Source organism: Protopterus annectens, chromosome 3.part0 (assembly GCF_019279795.1).
Source record: "Protopterus annectens isolate FY-2018-M chromosome 3.part0, PAN1.0, whole genome shotgun sequence".
In the NCBI taxonomy this organism is placed as follows: Eukaryota; Metazoa; Chordata; order Ceratodontiformes; family Protopteridae; genus Protopterus; species Protopterus annectens.
In genome coordinates, this window is record NC_056731.1 from 1,094,753,269 (window position 1) to 1,094,777,901 (window position 24,633).

At 43.5% G+C, this 24,633-nt stretch overlaps 1 protein-coding gene across 5 annotated transcripts in view; it reads right to left on the reverse strand.

Moving 5' to 3' along the window:
* The window catches only part of DROSHA (drosha ribonuclease III), a 3,547,421-nt gene that overhangs the window by 425,116 nt on the left and 3,097,672 nt on the right, over positions 1–24,633 (reverse strand). The gene's annotated exons all lie outside the window — the stretch shown is intronic.

Below are 24,633 nucleotides of genomic sequence, written 5' to 3' on the forward strand. Positions count from 1 at the left end.
CATCTCAGAAATAAATCCTGGAATCAATATTGTTTAAGTAAAAACACTGTAGACCAGCAAAACTTCAGACAACTGAGAAACAGCACTAAAAAAAGCTATCATGTCTGACAAAAGATACTACCACCTACTACTCCAGCAGTCCCACTATAAGAAACCACAAAAGTTCTGGGCAAGTATTAACCAGTTACTACGCCCAGAGCAATCCATCACACCAAACCCACAAGGCACAGACCAGGAGAATCCCAAGCAGACTGCTAATGCCTTTAACTCATTCGCTCCAGTATAGCTCTTTTGAGTGTGTACCTTTAACTCCCAGTGGGTGCGGCTTGAGCCTTTAAAAAAATGAAGTTATCGTCTTACAGTTCTAACAAATACTCATTGACAGAGGTCAAATATCAATACACTTATGTTTGCCATCATGTATGCTTCAACGTAAAATCGTCTGATACCTTGTATGTAGCATGGTTTGGGAAGTATTAATGCAAATATGAACAAGCAATGTTTGACACCTAGAGGCGTCAGTAGGAGGTAACTGCAGATGCACGTGGAGGTGTCACTCGGATGTAATGAGTTAATACCTTTTTTCACTGAGGCCATTCAAACTCTTGCCAGTCAGTTATCTACTCAAAACTTCACTCTAACTCTAACACTATCTCCCCCCTCCATTTCTCTTCCAACTTATCCCAACAACATATATTCTTACCCTTCTCCTAAAACTGAAACCATGCTCTCCTTCAGCCGACCAACTACCTACTAAATATCTACAGTTAGCAGCCAAGTCCATTGCCTATCCCATTTCCATTCTCATCAACAGAACCATCAGTGAAGGACACATCCCTAAAATCTGGAAAGTCTCCCATATTATCCCCCTGCATAAGGGTGGGAACTCTACTGAATTCTCCATTTACTGTCCCATAGCCCTACTTTCTCCCTTGGCTAGGATCATGGAAAATGTATCCACAAGCAATTGCTAGACCACCTAATCCAAAAAATTTACTGTCCAGCTGTCAACATGGTTTCAGACCTTCCCACAGCACTACTACTGCCCTGCTTTCCTTTACTGACTGTATGAACAAAAAACATAACCTCAATATGCTTTCCTCTGCACTGTTTATAGATCTGTCTAAGGCATTCCATATGGTAAATCACCAGATACTTTTAAATATCATCAACTCCCTGTCACTAGATGCACTAGCTATAACATGGTTCCAGTCCTACTTACAAAACAAACAGGCTGTTCTTTGGCATAATACTCTATCTACCCACCTGCCTGTTGACCTTGGTGTCCCCCAAGGGTCCATATTAGGACCCTTTCTGTTTTCTATATTTATTAATGACCTTCACCTAGAAATGCCCCAAGCTACTTGCATTCAATACGCAGACGACTCCACACTTATATGCTCAGCCACATCAGTATCTGCACTTCACTCCCTTACCCAAAAGGTGTTTAACAGAGTTGAACAATGGTTTACATAGCGCTGTACATAGCTTTTTACACCTACTTGCAAGTACCCCCTATAGATTTCACTATCCCATCCAATAATGGTACTCTCATATCCCCAGATCCAACTACCAAACTACTAGGTAACACTACAGATAACTTCAGCTTCAACACCCATGTCAACAATACTCTAAAAACTATCAATAGAAAACTAGGCTCTAGCTACAGGATCAAACCCTTCCTCTCTCCTGCAGCTAGAACAACTGCCACTCAGACCCACTTAATCTCTACTCTCCTCTATGCCTCACCTACATACACTAATCTATCTAAAAACAACCTTAATAAAATGGAAAACTCCTACAATAACATAGCCAGATTTGCTACAGGCAACCCTTTTAGAACCCACCACTGTTACAATTTAAAACAGCTAGGATGGCTTGAATTTCAAAATCACCTTAAATTCCACCAACTGACCATTGTCCATAAAACTCTTTACCGACCTACAAATACCCCCATACTATCTACCCTCATCACCCCCTACAATAACCTCACGAGCTTACGATCATCACATAAACCTCTTGTCAATATTTGTAAATCTAACAACAGGGCTGGGGACTCTCTCTTCTCTAATACTGTTGGAAAATCCTGGAACCTTCTCCCCAGTGAACTTTCCTCAATTCCCTCTATATCACTTTTCAAGACCAAACTGAAACTTTTCCTCAAAAGACACTGGCTGTGCTCCTGTACTGAACCTGACTGATTAACTAGCTCCTCTTACTACATTCAGCCTACTCATCTTCTTCTCAGTAATCAACTTCCTTATCTAAATAACAGCAATCCTTCTTCTACATATTATTCCTTACATCTTCTTAAAGACATCAATGTGAATATTTTTGAACTAATTAATTGTATATAATCAACTGCCTTACTCACCTGTATATCATGTGCATTATACCACTTATACCTGATTATTTTCCACTAAGTTATTTACTTCTGATCTCTCGATTATATCTTACTAATGTACCTGCACTATGCATTGTTTACCTTAATTTGTATATGATTTTTGTCATTGTTTTTCATTGGAACTTATCTCCCCAGGCCTCTACTGAAAATGGACATATATCCGGGTAGACTAGCCTGGTCAACAAAATGCAAAATAAAATAAAATAAATAAATAATTTTTGTTGACTCCTAGCACTGAGTAATATCATATTACAGTGTTCCAAATCAGAATTAACTAGGTTGGAAGGTCCTTTAAATGGACTCTGTTTAGAAAGGCATTACGGGGGAAGCGAAGAGATGTGCAGGCCGCCCTTCAAAGCAGGAAGGCTTGTTAGTCATCTCTTCCCAAGATAAGACATACTGGATCCCCTCTAGAATGACACCAGCCACATAGCCAATTATTAAAGCCAATTATCTTGCCTTTGAATCTGAGCATCATTCTGGGTGTTGGCAAAATGCCATTCAAGACCAGTATCTTCCCTGCCTCATATACATACATAGCAATGCTCAATCATATCCTTCTGCATGTCCCTCTGGGTAGAACATCTAAGGTCATTCACCCCATCATACCTCTCAACCTGAAAATATCAAAAATCTGGACACACCTGACGAGGTCAGTAAGGAGCAATGAGGATCAGTTTACTTCCCAGCTCTTTCGCTTTCTGAATCACCTTGGGTATGAGGAAAAGGAGAAAAAGCATAAAAGAGACCCAGGGGCCAATCGTGAACAAGTGCATCTCTCGGTGACTCCCCCGGAGGGGGGATGAGGAAGAAACAGCAGTTGCATTTGCCATTGATCGGGCTGGCAAAGAGATTTCAGCAAGGCTGTCCTCATCTGCGGAAAATCTGCTCTGCTATTTCCTGTTTCAGAGACCACTCGTGAGGCATCAAGATTGCCCGGCTGCGCTTGTCGGCTATCATGTTGGTTGTCCCTGGAATGTGCATTGCCACCATGAAACGCTGGGAAGATATCGCCCATTTCCAAACTTTAAAGGCCTCTCGACAAAGTGGGTATGATCTGGTTCTGCCTTGTTGATATACCATACTACCGACATGTCTTTTGATTGTATCGCAATCGTCCCAAGAGGCAGAAGGTCGTGAAGTGCTTGCAATGCCAGCAGCTCCGCCCTCATCTCTAGAACGTTGATATGCAGTTGAGCTTCATGATCTTGCCATGTGCCTTGGACAGTCCTGCCTAGATAATGCTCCACCACTCTATCTGAGAGGCATCCGTGGTCACAGTGGCAACGGGTTGGCGAGGGACAAATGAAGTACCCTTGGTTAACTGGTTGGGTAGAGTCCAGCAAATGAGGTCCTTCTTGCAAGAGCCTGTCAGCAGTATGTGATGAGATAATGGTAGGTGTTGAAAGGACAACTGGGACAACAGCAGAAAACTGAAAAACCCTCATGTGTAGTCTGGCTAGCGGCACTAGTAGTATGGTGGAAGCCATGGTCCCTAGAAGCTTCAGAATAGTCTTGGCCTTGACCTTTCATAGGGGGAGAAGACGGTGAATTTGAAGAACCAGATTCTGTGCTCTTTCTACAGGAAGACAAGCCAACATGTCTACTGTGTCTATCTCTGCGCCTATAAAATTCACAAATTGAGAGGGCAATAAGGCAGATTTTTCCTAACTGATAGAAATCCCCAACTGGGCACAAAGTTGAATGGTAGCATCCCTGGTCTGAAGAAGTAGATGCCTGGTGGGGGAAGGTCAGGAGCCAGTCGTCCAGATATGGAAACACCTGGAATCCTAGATGTCTCAGGTGAGCTGTCACTACTGCCATACACTTGATGAACACTCTGGGGGCTGTGGTGAGACCAAAGGGCAGAGCACGAAACTGGTAATGTCTGGCTCCCAGCCAGAAGCGTAGATGGCACCTCGACGCCCTGTCCATTTTTATGTGGTAGTAAGCGTCTTGGAGGTCTATTGAGCACATTCAAGTGTCTTTCCCTAGAAATGGGAGTACAGACTGCAGTGCCACCATCTGGAACTTGTCGTTCTTTACTGATTTGTTCAATCTGCTGAGGTTTCAAAATGGGCTTCCAGTCCCCTGAACGTTTTGGCACTAAATATCTGGAGTAAGTTCTGGATCCTATTTGGTCTGCTGGGATGGTTTGGATGACTCTTTCTACCAGCAAATTGTTGACCTCCACAGTTGCCTGATCCCTGTGATTGGGTGGAACATCCGGGATCCTTTTGGGAACATAGGGTGGCAGAGAAAATGGTATGACATGACCTCTGGTAATAATTCTTTGTACGCATTTGTCTTGAGTGATACTTAGCCAGGCTTCTGGATACAAAGAAATGTGACCCCCGACCAACTCCAGAGAAGCACAGTCGGTCCCTACATCAGGAGCGCTGGTAAGGCCGGCCCCAAGACGAATTGTGGCCTCCCTGGGTTTGCGGTCTGCCACAGCCTCTAGGGCGACGTCTACCATTTCCTCCTCCTCTGCCTCTGAAGGAGGAGTCACCCTGTGCATCTTGGAAAAACCTCTGGGACTTCTTGAACAACATTTTACCACCTCTCTGACCCTTAGGGTATGGTCTAGAGGGGACAGTAAAACGTACTCCCACTGCAGAGAGTGTTTTCCCTTCTTGTTCACACCGGGTGTGTCCTTTACCTTGGGTCCAAACAGTGAAGAACTGTCGAAGGGGGAGATGGTAAAGGTAGACTTGAACGGTTCTGCAAAATTACACAAACGCATCCAGGAATGACGTCTTAGGGAAATTCTTGAACCCGCTGCTCTACTCGCACCATCGGCTGCATATGATATAAGCCTCATGGATGAGTTGACAATAGAGTTCAAGGTGGACAAAGTACAGTTGTGTACACTTACCATAAATGTAGATGTTCGAGTGTATTCATTGTTGCAGTCATTACATTTGGATAATCTGCTGGCAGGTTGCCCTCAGTCGGCCTGATTAACAAAGTCTTGGGTCCTGCGTCGGTTGCTGTCTCTTCTTCCATGACGTCAGGGGTATAAAACATGCAGCCAATGCCATTACATCAGTTTTTCTTGCCCCAGATGTCAGGTGCCCCCCAAATGGGGAGCAAAATGCATATATATTAGAAACACAAAAATATATCTACAAACAAAAGCAAATGCACCAAAAAGGTTTTAAAGCATAGTAAAAGAAAGAAGAGGTATTGTAAAAGAAAAACTGGGGGTTGGAGGGAGGGTAACCAGGAAGTGAATACACTCGAACATCTACATTTACGGTAAATGTACACAATTGTACTATGTTCATCGTGTTTCACTGTTGCAGTTATTACATTTGGGTAGATTCCCAAAGCTAATGTTGGGAGGATGGATTTATACAGCATTAGGAACAGCTATAAGGCCCTGCAAAACAGCAGTGGCAAAGCCAGCTCTGGATTTGGAGAAAATTGGTAAGTGATAATGCTTGGTGAAAGTATGAACTGAACTCCAGGTAGCAGCTTCTAGAATATCCCTGGTAGGAACATCTCTGAGAAAGGCTGCTGAAGCAGATGCAGCCCTGGTGGAATGAGATCTGATCCCCTGGGTGGATAGGTTTTCCATGGTGCTTATAACAGAAATGAATACAATGGCTTATCCATTTAGAAATAGTTTGTTTTGAAATAGCCTTCCCCTCTGCCTCTGCAGCAAATGCTACCAGCAGTTGTTCAGATGTTCTTTGAGATTTAGTTCTGTCCAAGTAGAATCTAAGTTGTCTGTGTACATGCAATGAATGCAGAATCCGCTCTCCCTTGTTCTGTGGTTTGGGAAAGAAAGTTGGCAAATGAATTAAGAGCCACATTTAATACCACCTTGGGCATGAATGACGGATTGGTCCTGAATGACACCTTGTCCGCATGAAAGATGATGAAAGGCTCCACTGCCATAACGGCCTGTAATTCAGATATCCTTCTAGCTGAAGTGATTGCTAAAAGGAAGGCTGTTTTCCAGGAAAGAAATGTTAAGTCTGCAGTTGCAGCTGGCTCGAAAGGAGATAAAGTGAGTTTCTCCACTACAAAGTTAAGGTCCCAGGCAGGGGTTGGAGCTCTCCTTGGTTGTCTCAAGTTTTTGGCCCCTCTGAGATACTGCTTCAGAAGAGGTTGCGAGAAGGGGGTGGGTCTGTGTTGCAATGAGCTGAAATGGCTGAGGCATGGATTTTTATGGAAGAAAAAGACAGGCCCTTGTGAAGCATCTCAGTTAAACATTGCAAAAACTGAGGTAAATTGGGCACTGCTGTGCTCATCCCCTGAGATTGATTCCAGGCACAGAATCATTTCCATTTGTCAGCATAAGATTTTCTAGTACTAGGTCTTCTTGCCTCCAAAATGACATCCATCACAGGTTTGCCGAGGGATGCTAAGGGGGAACTGATTAGCCAAGCTGCAAGATTCAATGTTTGGAGGTGAGGGAACAGAATTGGGTTCTCCTGCTGAGACAGTAAGGAAGGTGTCTGAGGTAGGTGCCACAAAGAAATCTGTGAGACATTGCGCATGAGTGGGTACCAGTGTTGGCGAGGCCAGTCTGGAGCAATCAAAATCATTTTTGCTTTGCCCTGTTTGACTTTTTGTAGAACTTTGGAGAGCAAAGGCAGAGGGGGAAAGGCATAGACTGATAGGTTTTTCCAGCTGAAGGACAGAGCATCCACTTTCCAGGCTTTTTTGTGGTGAGTTCTTGTGCAAAATTTGTCCAACTGATAGTTCTGGGGTGAGGCAAAAAGATCTATGTCTGGGCTCCCCCATTTGCATGTCAACATGTTGAAAATCCGTGGTTCCAGTTTCCATTCGTGAGGGTCCGTGAGATTTCTGCTTAGTTCGTCTTCCAGAACATTCTGCTTTCCTGGCAGGAATTGAGCTTGTAGTTGTACGTAGTAGCTCAAGGCCGTGTTCCACAATGCCATGGCTAGTCTGCAGAGGGGGTAGGGATGTGTACCCGCCTGCTTGTTAATTTACCTCATAACTGTGGTGTTGTCCGTCTTTATCAGCAATTGTCCTGGATGAAGGTAGTCCTTGAAGGCTGTCAGTGTATTCTGTACAGCTAGCATTTCTTTTTGACTGATATGAAGGTGCATTTGATTTGGGCTCCATTTGCCCTGAATGCACTTCCCTGCCAGATGAGCCCCCCCCCCCCATAGTCTGATGCGTCTGTAGTCAGGGTTTGGCCGGCAGGGGGTGGTGTGAATGGCAGTCCCTTGTTTTGGTGGCAGGCCACTGCCCACCACAGGAACTATAGGTGAAGGCAAGGTATGATAGGAATCATTGTTTCCAGGCTGCGACAATGTTGACTCCATAAACTTTTTAAGTACCACTGAAGTTTCCTCATATGCAGTCTTGCATATGGAATTAGAGGAATGCAGGAGGCCATGAACTCCAAGGCTTGCAGTATTTGTCTTGCAGATAGCAGGGGTTTTGTGGACATCTGTTTGAAGCAAGTTACCAAATGAATTTGCTTTTCTGGCGTAAGGAAAGCCATCTGGGCAGTTGTATTCAAGCTTGCACCCAGGAATGTGATCTTTTGAGAGGGTACCAGTTGAGATTTCTTTTCGTTTATGGTGTACCCTAGACAGGTTAGAACTCTTTTTACAAACGCCAGATGTTTTAGAAGAATGGCCTGGTTTTCTGCCTGAATTAGACAATCATCCAGGTATGGATATATCTGAATATTTCTTTGCTTGCAAAATGCAATTACTGGAGCCAGGCACTTTGTGAATACCCTGGGCGCAGTAGACAACCCAAAGGGCAGTGCAGAGAAGTGATAATGCATGCAGCCTGCTTTGAAGCGTAGGAATCTTCTACAAGATTCCCTGATTGGGATATGCAGGTAAGCCTCTTTTAAGTCGAGAGTTGCCAACCAGGCGTCCTTGCCTAGCATAGGAAGTAACTGGTGAAGAGTCAGCATCTTGAATTTTGGAATGTCCAGAAAGGTGTTTAGAGGAGACAGGTCCAGAATTGGTGGCCATGATTTGTCTTTTCTGGGTACCAGGAAAAGTCTGGAACAGAAACCTTGTCCTTTTTCCTCTTCTGGTACTAGCTGAATAACCCCCATGTTTAGGAAGGAAATAACTTATTTCTGAGCCTCTGCCCACTGATTTGGGGGCAGGTCTGGCCACCTGTTTGGAGTTGGCAGTGTGTGGAAATGAAATCTGTATCCCTAGGACACTATATTTAAAACCCATTTGTCCTGGGTTATAAGTTGCCAGTTCTTTGAATGAGGAGCCAGTTTCCCCCCCAAAGGGGCGACTAAGAGGTAAGTGCTTGGTAATTTCAAAGGAAAGTCATTGAGACTGTTTACCATAGGGTGGTGCCTTGTTGTTTCCAGATTTGGAAGTGGAAGCACCCCATTGCTTAGTTCTGAAAGTCCCTTGGGACTGAAACCTGGTGCTTTTGGAATGTCTGGGTTTGGCCGTAGTGGCTCTGAAAGGAGCTGGAAAGGACCAGTTCTTAGTACGCCAATGCCTACTAAATCTAGGAGGTTGCACTTATAAGAAATCTTTCACAGTTTGCATAGATTTAGCTTCATCTCCCATTTTTTTTAGAACTTCTTCAGCCTTACTGCCAAATAGGCAGTCCTGCTGTAAAGGAGCATCCAAAAGTTTTGCTTTAACATGACCAGGCAAAGATTGCTCCTTAAGCCAAGCATGCCTTCTAAGCACAGACCCAGTAACAGCAGCCCTACAAGAGGCCTCTAAAGAACCAAAAACACATTGCAAAGTATGTTTGCCAACTTGTTCAGCTGAATGCAATAAATCCTGCAAATCTTTATTCCCCACACAGTCAGAAATCAACATCATTTTCTGTTTAAGCAGTCCCATGATATGCTGTTGATATTTTAGCATATGAAATTGACAATTTAAAACCCTGATTGCTACGGTTGCAGAAGTTTAAACCTTTTTACCCCATCTATCCAGCGCCCTGGAGTCTCTATCAGAAGGGGTAGGATTTTTAGCAGTAGAAGCCTTAATGCCCTTGGGCCCCTGAGAAATGATTTCAGGGTCCACAACAGGATTTTGAAAAGGAATTTGTGGGAGTCAGGAACCCTGTAGCACCTGTCTGGTTTGCTAGGGGCTGGAGGCAAGGAATCAGGGGACATACTGGATTCCGAAAACACATCAACATCTAGTACAGGAGGTATAGCCAAAGGCCTATGCTAAGGACGAAGAAGGAAATCCCTACGCCTCTTTTTGGATTCAGAGAAATCCTGACTTTCCCAGTGGAAATGCTCCCTTAACGTAAGTAAAGTTTCCCCAAAAGAGAAATCCTCAGGAGGAGAAGCAGAAGGAATGGAATCCTCTGCATCAGAGTCCTCATAAGTAGGTATGGACAAATCCAGATCATTAGAAGAGTCAGAAGAAACAGAGTCCTGTTCAGAAGATTCATAGTCAAATTCAATCCTAGGCCTCTTGGGGGGGGGGGGGTTCACTACCCCTAATTACAGTAATTAAATCTTCAGCCATTTTGATCATTTGCTTTTTAGGTATAGGGGCCTGGGCATTGATTTTTTTAGACAAAGATCGAGATTTAGGCCTTAGCACTGAAGTTGGAGTCTGTTTAATATGCAAGTCTGTAGGCCTGAATACACCCTCAGAAGCCGGTGCCTGCTCAGCGGCTCTGGACCCATCCAAGGCAGATACATCCGTGGGCTCCATATGTGAAGTATCTCGCGGCATACCGGACTCCGAATGGGTCTCAGTAGAGGCCTGCGAATCAGAAGTAGCAGGTATCAGGGGCTGCAAAAGCGCCTCACTGAGTACCGGCGAACTGGCGACTGGCTTAGGAGAAGCGTTGTCGGCAGTTTTGGACCTCAAAAGCCTGTCTCTGTCTTTTTCTTTGTGTTTTTTCGGTATTTTGGTAGTCGGATGGCTAACTGACATCATTTCTGGATAATTAAACCGAGAACCAAAATATTTTGAAGCAAAACTGTACAGATGACGGATAGTGCACTGATTAAATAAAGCACAAAACCAACAGCAAGGTACGTCGTGGTCAGGGCTTAGGCAAGGAATACAGTGCAAATGAAAGTCCTTATGAGGTATTTGCTTCCCACAAGTAATATAATTATTAATTTTTACTGACATCGGTAAGGAGAAAGAAAAAGTTTCCCCAACGGGGTACTTAGCTTTTAGTTGAAGACCTCGATTCTGAAACTCGAAAATGAAAATTTCAGGAGTCGGCCGACCAGCACTTGTGAATTGCTTCTGCTTCGGGCACAGCGCGGCAAGAAAGACTGATGTAATGGCATCGGCTGCATGTTTTATACCCCTGACGATCTGACATCATGGAAGAAGAGACAGCAACCGACGCAGGACCCAAGACTTTGTTAATCAGGCCGACTGAGGGCAACCTGCCAACAGATTACCCAAATGTAATGACTGCAACAGTGAATTACGATGAACATCTGGGCAGACACCTTGTCTCCCTCAGTACTTGTACCTTGTAGAGAATTTCCTAATTCCTTAAATAGATCTCTCTGAAGCCTCGTGAAATGTGTAAAGTAGTTCAGTGATCTAAGAGTAAATGCCGCTGACGAGAAGATACGCTTCCCGTATCTGTCCATTGTTCGAGACTCCTTATTCGGCGGATGGACAGAAGAAGTTTCCGCTAGCTCCTTCTAAGTGGCCGTCGCCACCACCATGGCATCTACGGGAACACGTTTAGACAAGAATTTCTTTTCCCTGGGCACAGAAAGAAACTTATTTGGTCTCCTGGGGACTGGCTCCATGGCATGAGGAGTATCCGACACCTTCCAACTAGCTAGCTCCATCAGTTTGTCAAAGGGTGGAGACACCCAAGTGGCTGAAGGTTGAGATCCGAAAGCCTTCAGGTACACAGACTCATCAGAAGGGGTGACAGTGGGCCAGCTGCACCTCTGCTTAAGGATTTCCAAGATGTCTACGAAGCAATCATCATCAGAGGACAACTTGGGGGACCCTTCTGATTCCTCGAGGTCAGTGTCCGAAGTAAGAAACTCATCCTGGGAGTCTACATGCTTCCTCTTGCATGTTCTCTTCCATGGAGGCTCCTCAGAAGGATATTCTGGGGAGGTTTCGGAAGAGTGGGGGCCACCAGCCGGTAGCTCCTGATGCTGCAGGTTTCTGCTGTCCAGAGAGAGAGCGTAGGAGCTGAGACAGAATTAGGTGCCCTAGGGGGAAGAGTGTCGGTACCCTTGGTAGGAGCTGATGATTGGGACAGCACACTCATCATCTCGAATGCCGACTTCTCTGGCTCTGAAGACATCCTCGGCTCCGAGGATGCCATCGGCTCCGAGATACATGTAGGGTCTGAGCTCACCCTCACTGACACGCCGAGAGGAAGGCTCGGAACCGAAGAGGTTCGGTTCCAGGTGTCCCTGTCAGGGCCGATCGGGGAGCTTCAGCTCCTAGACACCACGGAGGGCACAGAGTGTGTCGGAGCGGAACTCGGCTCCGAAACAACCTCAGGGGGAGCTGGAACCGAGGATTCCACCAGTGGTACCAAACGCTCTGGCTCCAAAAGGCCAGCATGGCTCGGAGGAGGAATCACCAAAGGGGGGAACAAGCTCGAGTGACCCCAGAACCGACTGCGTTGGAGCCAACAACAATTTAGGTAAGGCAGATGACTTCAGCAGTCTCAGCACTACCCTCTCCACATCATCTTCCGATAAACTCCTGGAGGACAGAGTAGGAGAACGGGATCTCTGCAGTATAGGTGACTTTAATGTAGGAGAGACCGGTAAAGGGTCCATAGACCGGCTCCGTTGAATACTCTCAGTGGTCGGCTCTGAACTACTTGGCGCTGACCCTGTAACCACAGAAGTAACACTCTTGATCGGCTCCAAACTCAGTGTACCCGATGAGGCAGTAATTTTGTCAGGCTTAGTAATTTTAAGAGGCAGCTCCGAGACACCAGCCAGTGCAGGGGAGGACCTCTTAGAGGATTTGGACTTTTCCTTTTTAGATCCCTGAGATCTAGCAGAGGAGGAATAGCTAGCCTGATCTTTAAGAGACCTTTTAGAATGAGCTTATTTTTTCTTTCTTGCAACACTCTAGCACTAAAAGACTGGCAAAATAAGCAAGTTTCTTGTAAGTGGATGGCCCCAAGACAGTAAACGCAGTTACTGTGGCCATCCATTATGGACATCTTCTGAGAGCATTTTATGCATTTTTTTAAATGCCAGATGGCTTATGGTCCTTGCCTTCCTTAGACATCTCACAAAAGATGAACACACACACACACACACACACACACACACACACACACACATGAAAAAAGTGGGAGGACTAGGACCTCTAACTTAAACGGGCCTAGCCCTACAGGAACAGTAAAAAAACACCACGAGGACTAGGTCCTCTAACTTAAACGGGCCTAGCCCGGGTAGGAAAGAAAGGGAAACTAGGTCCTCCAACTAAAACAGACCTAGGGGGCACAGAAACCAGTAGAGAGATTCGCACACACACTGGAACAGGAATACAGTCTGAATTGAGGAAAACACAAAGAACAAGGTCAACAGAACCTCGTTCTGTCAGTAACACTACTAACAAAAAATATCAGCAAGCGGAAGCTCCGCAAAAAGTTATTATTTACAGTATTTAAGCAAGCGCACACAAACTAAACTAAGCGCAAAAGGCGCCTACAACTACTAATATCAAAGGTATGAAAACAGTCATATATTAGTCTAAACAACTAATAACGAAGTAATAACTGGCACACAGGATACCAAGTACTATAAAACCAACGGCCAACTGTACTTAAAATGCACAAAAAAGGCGCTCTACTAAACGCTAACTATCTAAATGCAAATGCTACACTAACTATAGCTATAAAATGCTAGATAACACTTTCAAAATTGAAAATAGAAGATTTATCCAAATTTTTGAAGAAAATGTGTAAAACCTAGCCACAGCCAAGAAGAAGCACATCCGAACTCATCGACGAGGCAAACGAGATCTGGGGATTGTACTGGTGCACCATGGGATACCTACTTAGCCACGAGCCAACTAGCAGACTTCGAGCTTGTAAATAGGCCGAGTCGGAGCAGAGGATCGGCTCCGATCCCATATGTAAGAATGAAGGCGAGACAGGACTACAGGACATGGTCATTTTAATTATTGGAGGGTTTTACTTTTCTCTTTTAGATTTCTAAAAACATCATGGGAGGAAGCTCCAGAAAATAACTCTTTATCCAAGACTGTTAAATATTTGTTACCTGTCATCTTCCAGAAGGGTCTAGATTCTAAGTTAAACATGTCTCATGCCTATACAAAGAAATCCACAGCATTAATAACTGCATTTCATTAAGTGCTTGCCCACATTAGCTGCTGTGTGAGCCTTAATAATCTCTGCCTGGTAGTCTCACCAGAGACAATCAGTGTTATCCCTGTGAAATGCTTCAGAATATTTACTAGTACTAGATCATATGAAATTGACAACTAATGTTTCTATCACCCAGGTGGACCAAACCTGTGGACCTACCATTTTTACAACTACAATCCACTCTGCTACAGGCCCCATGAAGGAGCTCAGTGTCTCTCCAACCTAACACCACTCTTAAGTATTCAACTGAGGTACCACATTATCATTCTTATAAGAAAAGCGCAGTCCGGGTCTTAACTGTCCGCAAACAGCTAAAGTTAACTTTGAATCTAACACCACTCTTAAGTATTCAACTGCGGTACCACCTTTATCATTCTTATAAGAAAAGCGCAGTCCAGGTCTGAACTGTCTGCAAACAGCTAAAGTTAACTTTGAGTATGTGCCTACCTATCTGAGCCAATATTCATTTTCCCCTGGAGAGCACTCTGCTTTAGCTTGTAAGCACCCCCCCCCCCCCCACACACACACACACACACTCATCTTCCACTTTCTCTCTTATTCCCTTCTATTAGCAAATAGTATCCATAACTGATCAATACTGTGTGTTTGTTAATTTAAACTGAGACCACAGTAGCCTACTGATACAAGGTTATCCTGTTTTTCCACCTGGGAAATGGTTAAGAAATGACTTACAGTTTCAGAGCAGTCCTTGGTCAATTGTGATTGTTTCTTAAACACAAGCTTGTCTTTGCTTTGGCTCATTAGCAGCAGTACAAAGAACTGCCTGCTCACACCCTTGTTCTCCCCTCCCCTGTTTATTACCTTAAGACAATCCCAAAGTTAATAAATATTACCTGTGGCAGGCACCATTTTTACAACTACAACCACCCTTGTCACTATTATATGTTCATTTATCAGTTAACTCTGTTAACTGAGTGTTTCCAGCCCCCTCATAAGAGCAACTAACAGGGTCTCTACCCGCTTCGCTCCCCACCCTGCCCTCTATTCCCTCCCGCCCCCCAGTGGTCCCACCTTTATTACACTCACAAACCCCTCCCATCTTTCCAGTAGCCAACCACAGCACTAACCCAACACTACCTCCTCCATCTTCCCACTACTATCACACCTCCTCAACTAACACGTACAGGCATACCTTACCTATGCTCACGGCATGCACTCTCCTTGCATATCTTACATCCTACCAAAGCTCCATCATTCCCCCACTCAACCACTACCACTGTACTACTACTCACACCACCACTCATGTCTCACCCTCACTAAGCTCCCCTCCCACCAACTCAAGAAACATCCCTATATACCCCCCACATATTCTACCAACTATATTACTCAAACATAAAGCATCCCTACAACTTTACACAGTAACCCTCCCACCATACCTATTACCCAAAGAGCACAATCATAAAGTTTCCCTTATAAACAAACACATTCAAAAACTGAGAAAACTAATAACCTCATGCATATCTAAACTAGCCCTAAGTGGAGATATCCACCCCAACCCTGGCCCTACCATCTCCAACCCCAATCCTCATAATCAGACTAGAAACCACAACTTCTCCCATACTACAGCCAATAGAAACCCAAGTGACTTCCTTCTACTAAGCCTAAATATTAGAAGTATATCCAACAAAGTCCATGAACTCCATGCCACCATAGACTTGTACTCCCCAGATATAGTCATCCTGACAGAAACCTGGCTAAAGCCTCACATTACCAGTGAGCAAATATTCCCCACAGGTTATGGCATACTATGAGTAGACCGGCTAAACAAGAAAGGAGGCGGTGTAGCTATAATATTTAAACAGCATCTAAACATCCAGATCTTAAAATCATCAGCTCCAGAAATAGGCAATGAATAAATAATATATACCAACCTCAAAATAAACCAAAACAAAACCATCAATATAATTGGATGCTACTTCCCACCTAGCCAAAACATTCCTCCACTAGAAAACCTCCTCAGCTGGTCTACCCACCATCTCCCCCAAGAAACTATCATTTTAGGTGATTTCAATATTGACTGGCAATCCTGTTCTGGCAACCATCCAACCGATCATGTAAACCTTCATGGCTTCAACCAACTAGTCCAGTCGCCAACCAGGATAAATAAAAACTCCAGCAAGCACACTACCCTGGACTGGATACTAGTCAGTAAGAGCCCCCAGTCATATATAACAGGCTGCTTATCAGACAGCCTCAGTGATCACTCCCCAACATTCCTACTCAAAAAATACCTATACCAAGCTAAACCTGTCATCTAACGTCAAATACATAAAAAACTAAACTTTAACCCACTCACATTCATCTCATCCCTCAAAGAATGTTACTGGCATCTTCTAAAGTACCTCAGTCTTGATGACGCAGTTGAATTTTTTAATACTACCTTTCTGAGCATCCTTAATTACCATGCCCCCATAAGACTTTCCAGAATCAAAGCACAACCCTCCCCATAGCTACAGAAAACCACTAAGTCAGAAATGAAAAACAGGGATAAACCTGGGAGCACTGGCGCAAAACCAAAACCCCCTCAACTAGACAGAAATTCCTATAACTACGCAGCAGAGTCAAAAAGCTAATAAAACAGGACAAATTCCAATACTACCAGTCTGCCCTAGACTCCTCTCAACACAGCCCCAAACAATTCTGGTCCTCCATAAACTCCATCCTCCACCCAGATAAAGTCAGTACCCCTCCTCCTAACATCCCTCACTCCTCAGAAAATATTGCTACCTCATTCAACACACACTTCACACAAACCATACTATCACTAGCTAAACAACACAACCCCCCCCTCCAACCCACACCTTCAACTAGTAATCTCCCCACTGCCTTCTCTTTTTCTCCTGTACCTACCTCCAACATAAAAAAACTCTTAACTAAACTTAAGACCACCAGATTAGCAGCAGACAACCTCCCAAGTGAATACCTACAAATCGCAGCTGATGCTCTGGCCTACCCAGTATCCATCTTGATTAACCGATCTCTGTCAGAAAGTTATGTTCCCACACTGTGAAAAGTATCACATATAATTCCCCTCCACAAAGGCGGACCCCCCACAGAACTAACCAATTACCGCCCCATAGCTATTCTCTCTCCACTCTCCAAAATACTAGAGAGATGCATACACTCTCAGGTCTCAGACTACCTCCTTACTAACAATCTCCTTTCCAATACTCAGCATGGTTTCCGACCAAACCATAGCACCACCACTGCCTTACTCTCCTTTACTAACACTATCCTTTAGCATAAAAACAATGGCTATCTCTCCTCTGCTACTTTCCTAGACCTATCTAAAGCATTTGACATAGTCCCACACAAACAACTTATCTCTGTCCTCAATAACCTATCCTTCTCACAATCGGTCACCAACTGGTTTCAGAGTTACCTGTCTGACCGTCAACAATCCGTTGTATGGCAGAATGACATATCTCCCCAACTACCTGTCTCCATAGGGGGTTCCCCAAGGATCCATCCTTGGACCCCTACTCTTCCGTTTTCACCAATAATCTAGCCTCTGCCACCAAACATGGCACACTCATACAATACGCAGATGACTCAACCATCATCTGCTCAGCCCAGCCCCTACCCAAACTGCAAAAAGTCACACAGGAAGCCTTTTCCTCTGTTGTAACTTGGTTATCCGATGCCCAATTAATACTCAACTACTCATCTTCCAACCCACCAAACATACTCAAAACAACTCTCACTTTAACATCACAGCAAAAGACAACACCACTATATACCCAAATGAACACACCAAATTGCTAGGAGTGAAAATAGACAATAAACTAAAATTTGACATTCACATATCCTTGACCATAAAAAAAGTCCACAAAAAACTAGGAGCGCTATACAGAAATAAGCAACTTCTCACCAAAGCAGCAAAGATTTCAATAGCAAATTCCCACCTTATCTCCACCCTACTTTATGCCTGTCCAATATATACCAACCTAAGGCAATGCGATTTAAACAAGCTAGAGACCTGCTACAACAAAATCGCCAAATTTGCCACAGGAGCATCCTACCGTAGTCACCACTGTCTCTCACTTGCTGAACTGGGCTGGCCTGAACTCCCTCACCTCCTTCAATGGTATAAACTCTCACTTGCCCACCAACTAGTAAATCATCCACTAAATGTCCCATCCCTCCAGAATCTACTCCAACCTATCGCACCACCAGACCACTAAGATACAGCAACAAAAATCACTTGCAGATCACTAAAGCCAATAACTCTGCTGGTGAAGCACTATTCTCTTGCACCATAGCCAAATTATGGAACTCCCTCCCACCCACAATTACCTCCATACCATCAAGCACCCACTTCAAAACTTTACTAAAAGCCCACCTAAAAACATGCTGGCTATGCCCTTGCAACTCCCACTCTAATATCACCCTCCCCATCCAACCACTACCTTTCTTTCCACTCCACTAACTACATTGATTATAGCAAGGTCAGATGCTCATAAGCCAGTACTTATTATACAGCAGGAACTTCTTCTTGTAACATTTGTTAATGTCTATTATGTACTTCACAGATAAAGATTCTAGTTGTCTACTGATGTACTATGTTCTTCATCTGTAAATATGTTGTAAGTAATTGCTATGTAAATTGTTAATCGCTATGTAATCCAATGTAACCACTGTCTGTTTATTTTAACTGTGGAGCTTTTCTCCCCGTCCTCCGCTGAAAATGGACCTACGTCCAGTCGGACACTCCCGGTCAACAAATATAAATAAATAAATAATGAAGAACTCTGCTCTCCTCATTCTTAAGTAGAGTGTTGGGGCTAGGTGTTAGCTTAAATACACTCAAACATATAAAGAAACCACTGCATGATCTGCCTCTTGGTTCTTATACAGATGTTTGCATGCACCATCTCTGAACCCTGTAAAACCTGTCTAACTTTTTGGTGGCAAATAGTTAAGGGTCTGGTTGCAGTGACACATTTTCAAAAACGCTGAAAGCTTGGACTGATGGGGGAAAATTGTGTGTACTGATTAAATGCCTAAAGCTCAAAATATATTTTCCTTTCAAACGATAGCTCCTTCAACAGGTCCCCTAGTTTGAAATGGAATGCTCCCAAGAGTCTCATACTTTTATCAAATGAACCGCTTTAATGTATAAAGCTCAAAATATCTTTTCTTTGCTGCAAATTGCTCTTTCACAAGATCCCGCAGTTTGAAATGGAATGCTCTCACGAGTCTCATATTTTCATTAAATGAAACAACCTCCATCAAGAAATCAGAAGAGATGGAGTCCTCCATATCCATACTGTAGGCTATGGGTACTGCAGTTGGTTTGTGTACAATAAATCCTCCTCCCCAGATTCACAGTTGGAGAACAGCACATGCAAAGTCTTCTCTTTGTTTTTTTTTTTTTTTTTTTTGTTTGCCTGTACCAAAAGAGAAGGAGAGGTATCCAGCAGGAAGAAAGTATAGTTGTGTAAAGTCTTACCATAACTTCAGATGTCCTTCTCTTCTATATGCTGCTGTATCCATAACACGAGGGAGTCTGCCTCTAGTCGACTCGTAAGTCTGGCCATTTTACAAAAGTTAGTTGCTGCTACAAAGGTATGTGTGACATCCTGCGTCTCTCAGCGAACGTCGACCATAAACGGATGTTTGGTATAAAATGGACATCAGCACGCACCTACCTTAGAACTGAATGCCCCCGGAACCAGTGACTACGAAGTGGAAGAAGGCACCAGAGGGGGACACTGCCCTAGTGGAATGTGCCTTAACTGGGAAGGGAAGTCTTTTGCCATGGGCTGTGTAGCAAAAGGAAATAGTCTTAGAGATCCATTAGAAGATGGTTTGCTCAGAAACAGGAAGACCCAGGGCCCTTGGGTGGTAGGAGACAAAGAGCCTGTCTGATTTATGGATGGATTTGGTCTTAGCCAAAAAGTATTACAGTTGTCTATGTACATCCAAGGAGTGAAGGATCCTTTCAGCAGAGTTTAGAGGCGAAGAGAAGCAGGTCAGAAGGTTGATGGCCTGATTCAGGGAAAGTTCATTGACCACTTTGGGCATGAAGGATGGGTTAGTACGTAAACAGATCCTGTCCTTGTGTAAAACTGTAAAAGGATAAGATGCCATGAGGGCTTGTAGTTCGGACACCCTTCTGGCTGAAGTAATGGCCACCAAGAGGATAATTTTCCATGTGCAGTATTGGAGAGAACAGTCCTTGGCTGGCTCAAAAGGTGGAAGGGGTAACTTTTCCAGAACAAAATTTAGATCCCAAGGGAGTGGAATGGGCATGCTTGGAGGTCTAAGGTGTAGCACCACTTCAGAAAAAGCTTAACTTCCAGTCTAGAAGCTAGAGGTGGGATGAGAGGAAGGGATGCTGAGATGGCAAACAAGTGTGTCTTAAATAAGACAATACAGAGTTCATCAGATCACACAGGTAAGACAAAACCACTGGGGGGTTTCTACTGTCATTGGTTGGATATTTTGTTTTAGACACCAAACAGATAACCTCTTCCACTTGGATAGATAGGATTTTCTGGTAGTTGGTTTTCTGGCCTCCTGCAGAACCTGAAGCACATCCTCTACGTAAAGGTGACTGAAGGGAATTAAAGCCCTATCACCCACAATGTAAGGTTCAGAGTGGATAGTTGGGGGTGTATGAGAGTTCCCTTCTCCTGTGTGAGCAGGTCCATTCAGTGGGGTGGCTTGTGGTGATCGCCTTTAGCTACATGATGTGCTAGGTTGAACCAATGCTGCCTTGGCCAATAGGGGTCACCGACAAGATTTGTTCTCTCAGAATCTTCAGCAGAACATTTTGAATGAAAGGGAAGGTGGGGAATGCATAGGTGAACATCTCCTTTCAGGGCAATGAAAGAGCATCCACCTCTCCATGCTTCGGGAGAAGGTATCCTTGAGAAGAAGTTTGGGAGTTGTCTGTTCACGGGGGAGGCAAAAAGATCCACTTGTGGTATACCCCATCGATGGACCAGGTCCAAGAACATATCCCTGTTTAGCATCCATTTGTGGGATTGAGTCATGGTCCTGCTTAGAGTATCTGCCATCACATTTTTTGCAGAAGGTATGCAGATGAATAGAAGGTTTACTTATCTCTCTGGGGCGATTTCCCACGCCTGCAGAGCAAATCAGCACTGGAGATAGGACCTTGCCCTCCCCGTTTGTTGATGTACCACAGCACAGTGGTGTTGTCTGTGTACCACCTCAGCACTCCTGGCAGGAGTCGATCCTTGAAGATCTAGATGGCCAATATCAATGCTCTCATTTCCTTAATATTGATGTGCTCCCTCTGTTGGTTCAGGGTCCAAGAGTTTCTCACTCTCCATTCTCCTAAGGTTGCTCCCCAAACTGTGTCTGAAGCATCTGTATACAGGTCCTCATTGGGGGGCAGGGGTTGTAGGGGCAGGCCTGGGTTGGCCAATATCTGGGCTATCCACCAATTCAGTTCCCTGGAAAGGCACTGTAACAGGGGAACCATGAACTCCAGGGAGTGCAGGTGCTGCTTCCAGACTGTCCTTAAGTACCACTGGAATTTTCTCATGTGTAGCCTTGCTAGGGTTACCATGGGAATAGTGGAGGCCATGAATTCCAGGACCCTGAGGAAACTCCCTGGATGACAGGGCTTGGAGACGAAGTATCCCCTTGAAATAAGAACTGAGGGAAATAATCTTGTCTGGAGAAAGATAGGCCATCATTTGTCCTGTTAAAATCCTGCATCCGAAGAACACATGATCCTGTGAGGGTGTCAGGGATGACTTTTTAAAGGTTTATAGTGAATCCTAGACCTCTCAAGAGGGAGATGGCAAAGTCTAGGTGATGCAAGGCCAATTGAATGGATGGGGCCTGGATCAGGATATCATCCAAACAGGGGAAGAGTTGGATCCCCTGCAATCTGGCAAAGGCAATGACTGGGGCTAGGCACTTTGTGAATACTCTTGAGGCCGTAGACAGACCAAATGGCAAAGCACAGGACTGAAAGCATGCAGAACCCACTGAAAAGCAGAGGAAGTTCCTGAAAAGGTGATGGATTGGGGTGTGCAAGTAGGCGTCTTTTATATCTAAAGACACCAAGAAGGTCTGAGGGAGGATTTGGGGAAAGAGAGTTGGAAGTGTGAGCATCTGAAAGGAGGGGACCTGGAGAAAGGTGTTGAGGTGGGACAAATCCAAGACGGGTCTCCAGGTATCTTTGTTCCTGGGGACCAGGAACACCCTGGAGTAGCAACCCTTTCCTCTTAATTACCCTGTTTCATATAATGTACACCTCATGATAGGATTTAAAAAGTTACCCAAAGCCTTGAAAATTATTTAAAAAATTTCAAATCAAACCTCAGTAGTGAAGGAAACCATGTCTCTACACAAACAAAAACCTTTTTAATCTTTAGTACTTTTTTCTTGAGTGGAATAAGGTACTTAATTCCTCTAGTGAGGAAGACTTTAACACCTTTATCTCCTATACCTGCCTCATCCACATGTATTGTGTACTTCCTTACAAATGTTTCAGTTTTTACTCTACTTGCAACTTGACATTCTTCTCAAAAACTTATCACTGATCCATAAAAATTACTCATAGTTCCTCTTTTTTCATGAAAAGTGCAGTCAACTTTCACTTCTGGATGTCCAACTGTGGCAACTTGAGTGGCTCTGACAATGGAACCAGCAAAAGTGGTGATCAGTACCGAGGGGTTACGGACACAGTTTCCAAAACAGAAGCTGAGGGCCTTGGGAGCTTCAGCTCCGGCACATACTCAAGGGAAGACTCAAAGGGCAGTTTTCTGACCTTTCTTTTTCTCTACTATTTTCCTTGTCCTTATCTCCTTCCTGTCTCTATCCTTCTCTTTCCCTTGTCAATCTTATTCTCCACCAACTTCTTTGATGAAGAGTGTGAAGGAGAAGCCTGGGAGGTCACCGTAGAAGAGACAGGAAACATGCCTTCCATGACTAGCTTCACTCTATGGTCAACCAAGGTCCCGGCCCTGAATGAAGTGCAGGCCTGGTAGCCAGAATCGAAATTTGCAGTTTATGCCCGCACCTGAAATATTTTTTTTGAATACTTGAAGTTTTATCCATGGTAACATTACAAAGCACAGCACACAACTAGAAAAACATTATTGGGACTGTAGTAACTCAGAAAATGCAGAGATACCACTGTATCAATACTCATAAGAAATTTAACTATATAGTGATAAGGCAAGTAAAACAGCTGAACTGGAAAGAACTGACTTCCTACTTAAAAAAACACAGTAAGATGGAGGGTAGGAGCAAGGCTCATACTCTCAACAACCACAAACGAACACTAAAGAATAAGAAAGAAGACTCTTATTTGTGTTGTGATTTTATATATATATATATATATATATATATATATATATATATATATATATATATATATATGAGAGAGAGAGAGAGATTTTTAAGAGCAGGAAATATCTAACAAGTTGGAGAAAAAGAAACTATGAGATCAAAATATAGCACAGCCACTAGTATTTACCTGTACAGGAGCTTCAGAAGAACATATCCAATACTGAAGAATGACAAATGACAACTGAGAAGATTTAGGTGTGCAAAGGATATGGGAGAGGAGCTTTGGAGGTCTCATTTAAATCTCTCCAATCCCTCTCACATCTCTTATATATAAACATCATTGTGGTAGCAAATTACCTGGTATCAGTGATCCTAAATTAAAGAATACCATTCCTATTAGTATTCAAGCTTTAAGTACCTTCCAGGCATGTTTCTAATGCCCTAAAAATCTATGCAGTAGGTGGGGATAACATACTTAGCTATCATCAACTTCTAGCTACGTAATTAGTTGTTTCGACAAGTACTCAGCAGATATTTACCTTGAAAACATCTTACTGTAGATGTATACATGAAGTTGTGTTGTGACTTCTGCAAAATCAGGTATGCTTTCCACATCAGTAGAACCACCCCAGGTAACTAGATATGGTGATGATAACTTTTAATTGTACCTGTATGCATTTATTTTTCTAAAATTTTCTGACCACGGTTGATAAGACGGCCAATACTGGTCCACTCCACTTACCTGGTTACAAACAGATCGAAATAAAATAAAAATGACAGAAATGAGACATAGAAACAATTATTCTATACATAAAAATGAAAAAAATGCAAATGCTGTATATAAGAATTAAAAAAAAAAATCAAAGGCACAGATGAACCAGAGTTCTTCTGGGTATCAAGAAAAAGGATTAACAGAGTAAAAGTAGTGAAGACAATGTCTTGCAGTCTGCACTTTTACGTCACACAGCTATAAACAAATGGGACTGGGTAAGGAGCACCACCCATCTGCTGGATATCTTCCTTGGGCCCTCAATGGCTACCTGGTTAACTTCCATTTTTTTAATCTAATGGCTAGCTAACCCCTACAGATAACCATTTCTGTATCAAGTGTTTTGCTGAACCTTAATTACATCCCAGTAAAAAAAGCAAAAATACTCAGCCAAGCCAGAGTCTTCACTGTGTAATACCTTGTACCCTTTTAACCTTTGCATTTACTTGGCTGCCAATTACAGCTTGAAGCACTGCACTACAGCGATTCTACAAGTCTGTATCATCAGAATGTTAAGACAAATGAACATCCACAAAAAGTTCTGCAAATTAATTCAAGGAAAATTACAAGTTTCTATCAAATACTGAGACACAGAAATAAGAACAGTAACTACAGTCAAGCAATGGTAACACTGTTCTGTTCACAGGCAATATCGGCATCAACCTCCTTTTTTCCCATTCTGTACATGGAGTTGGAGTGTCATATCAACACTGACCATCACCTACAGCCAATGTTCAACCACTGGGTGGCTAGTACATAACCACCTATAGATCCAATCAGTAATATAGCAATACTATCTCAACTGTAATTCAGCAATGCATAAGCTACATTATTTAGACTTATGAATTTAATGAAA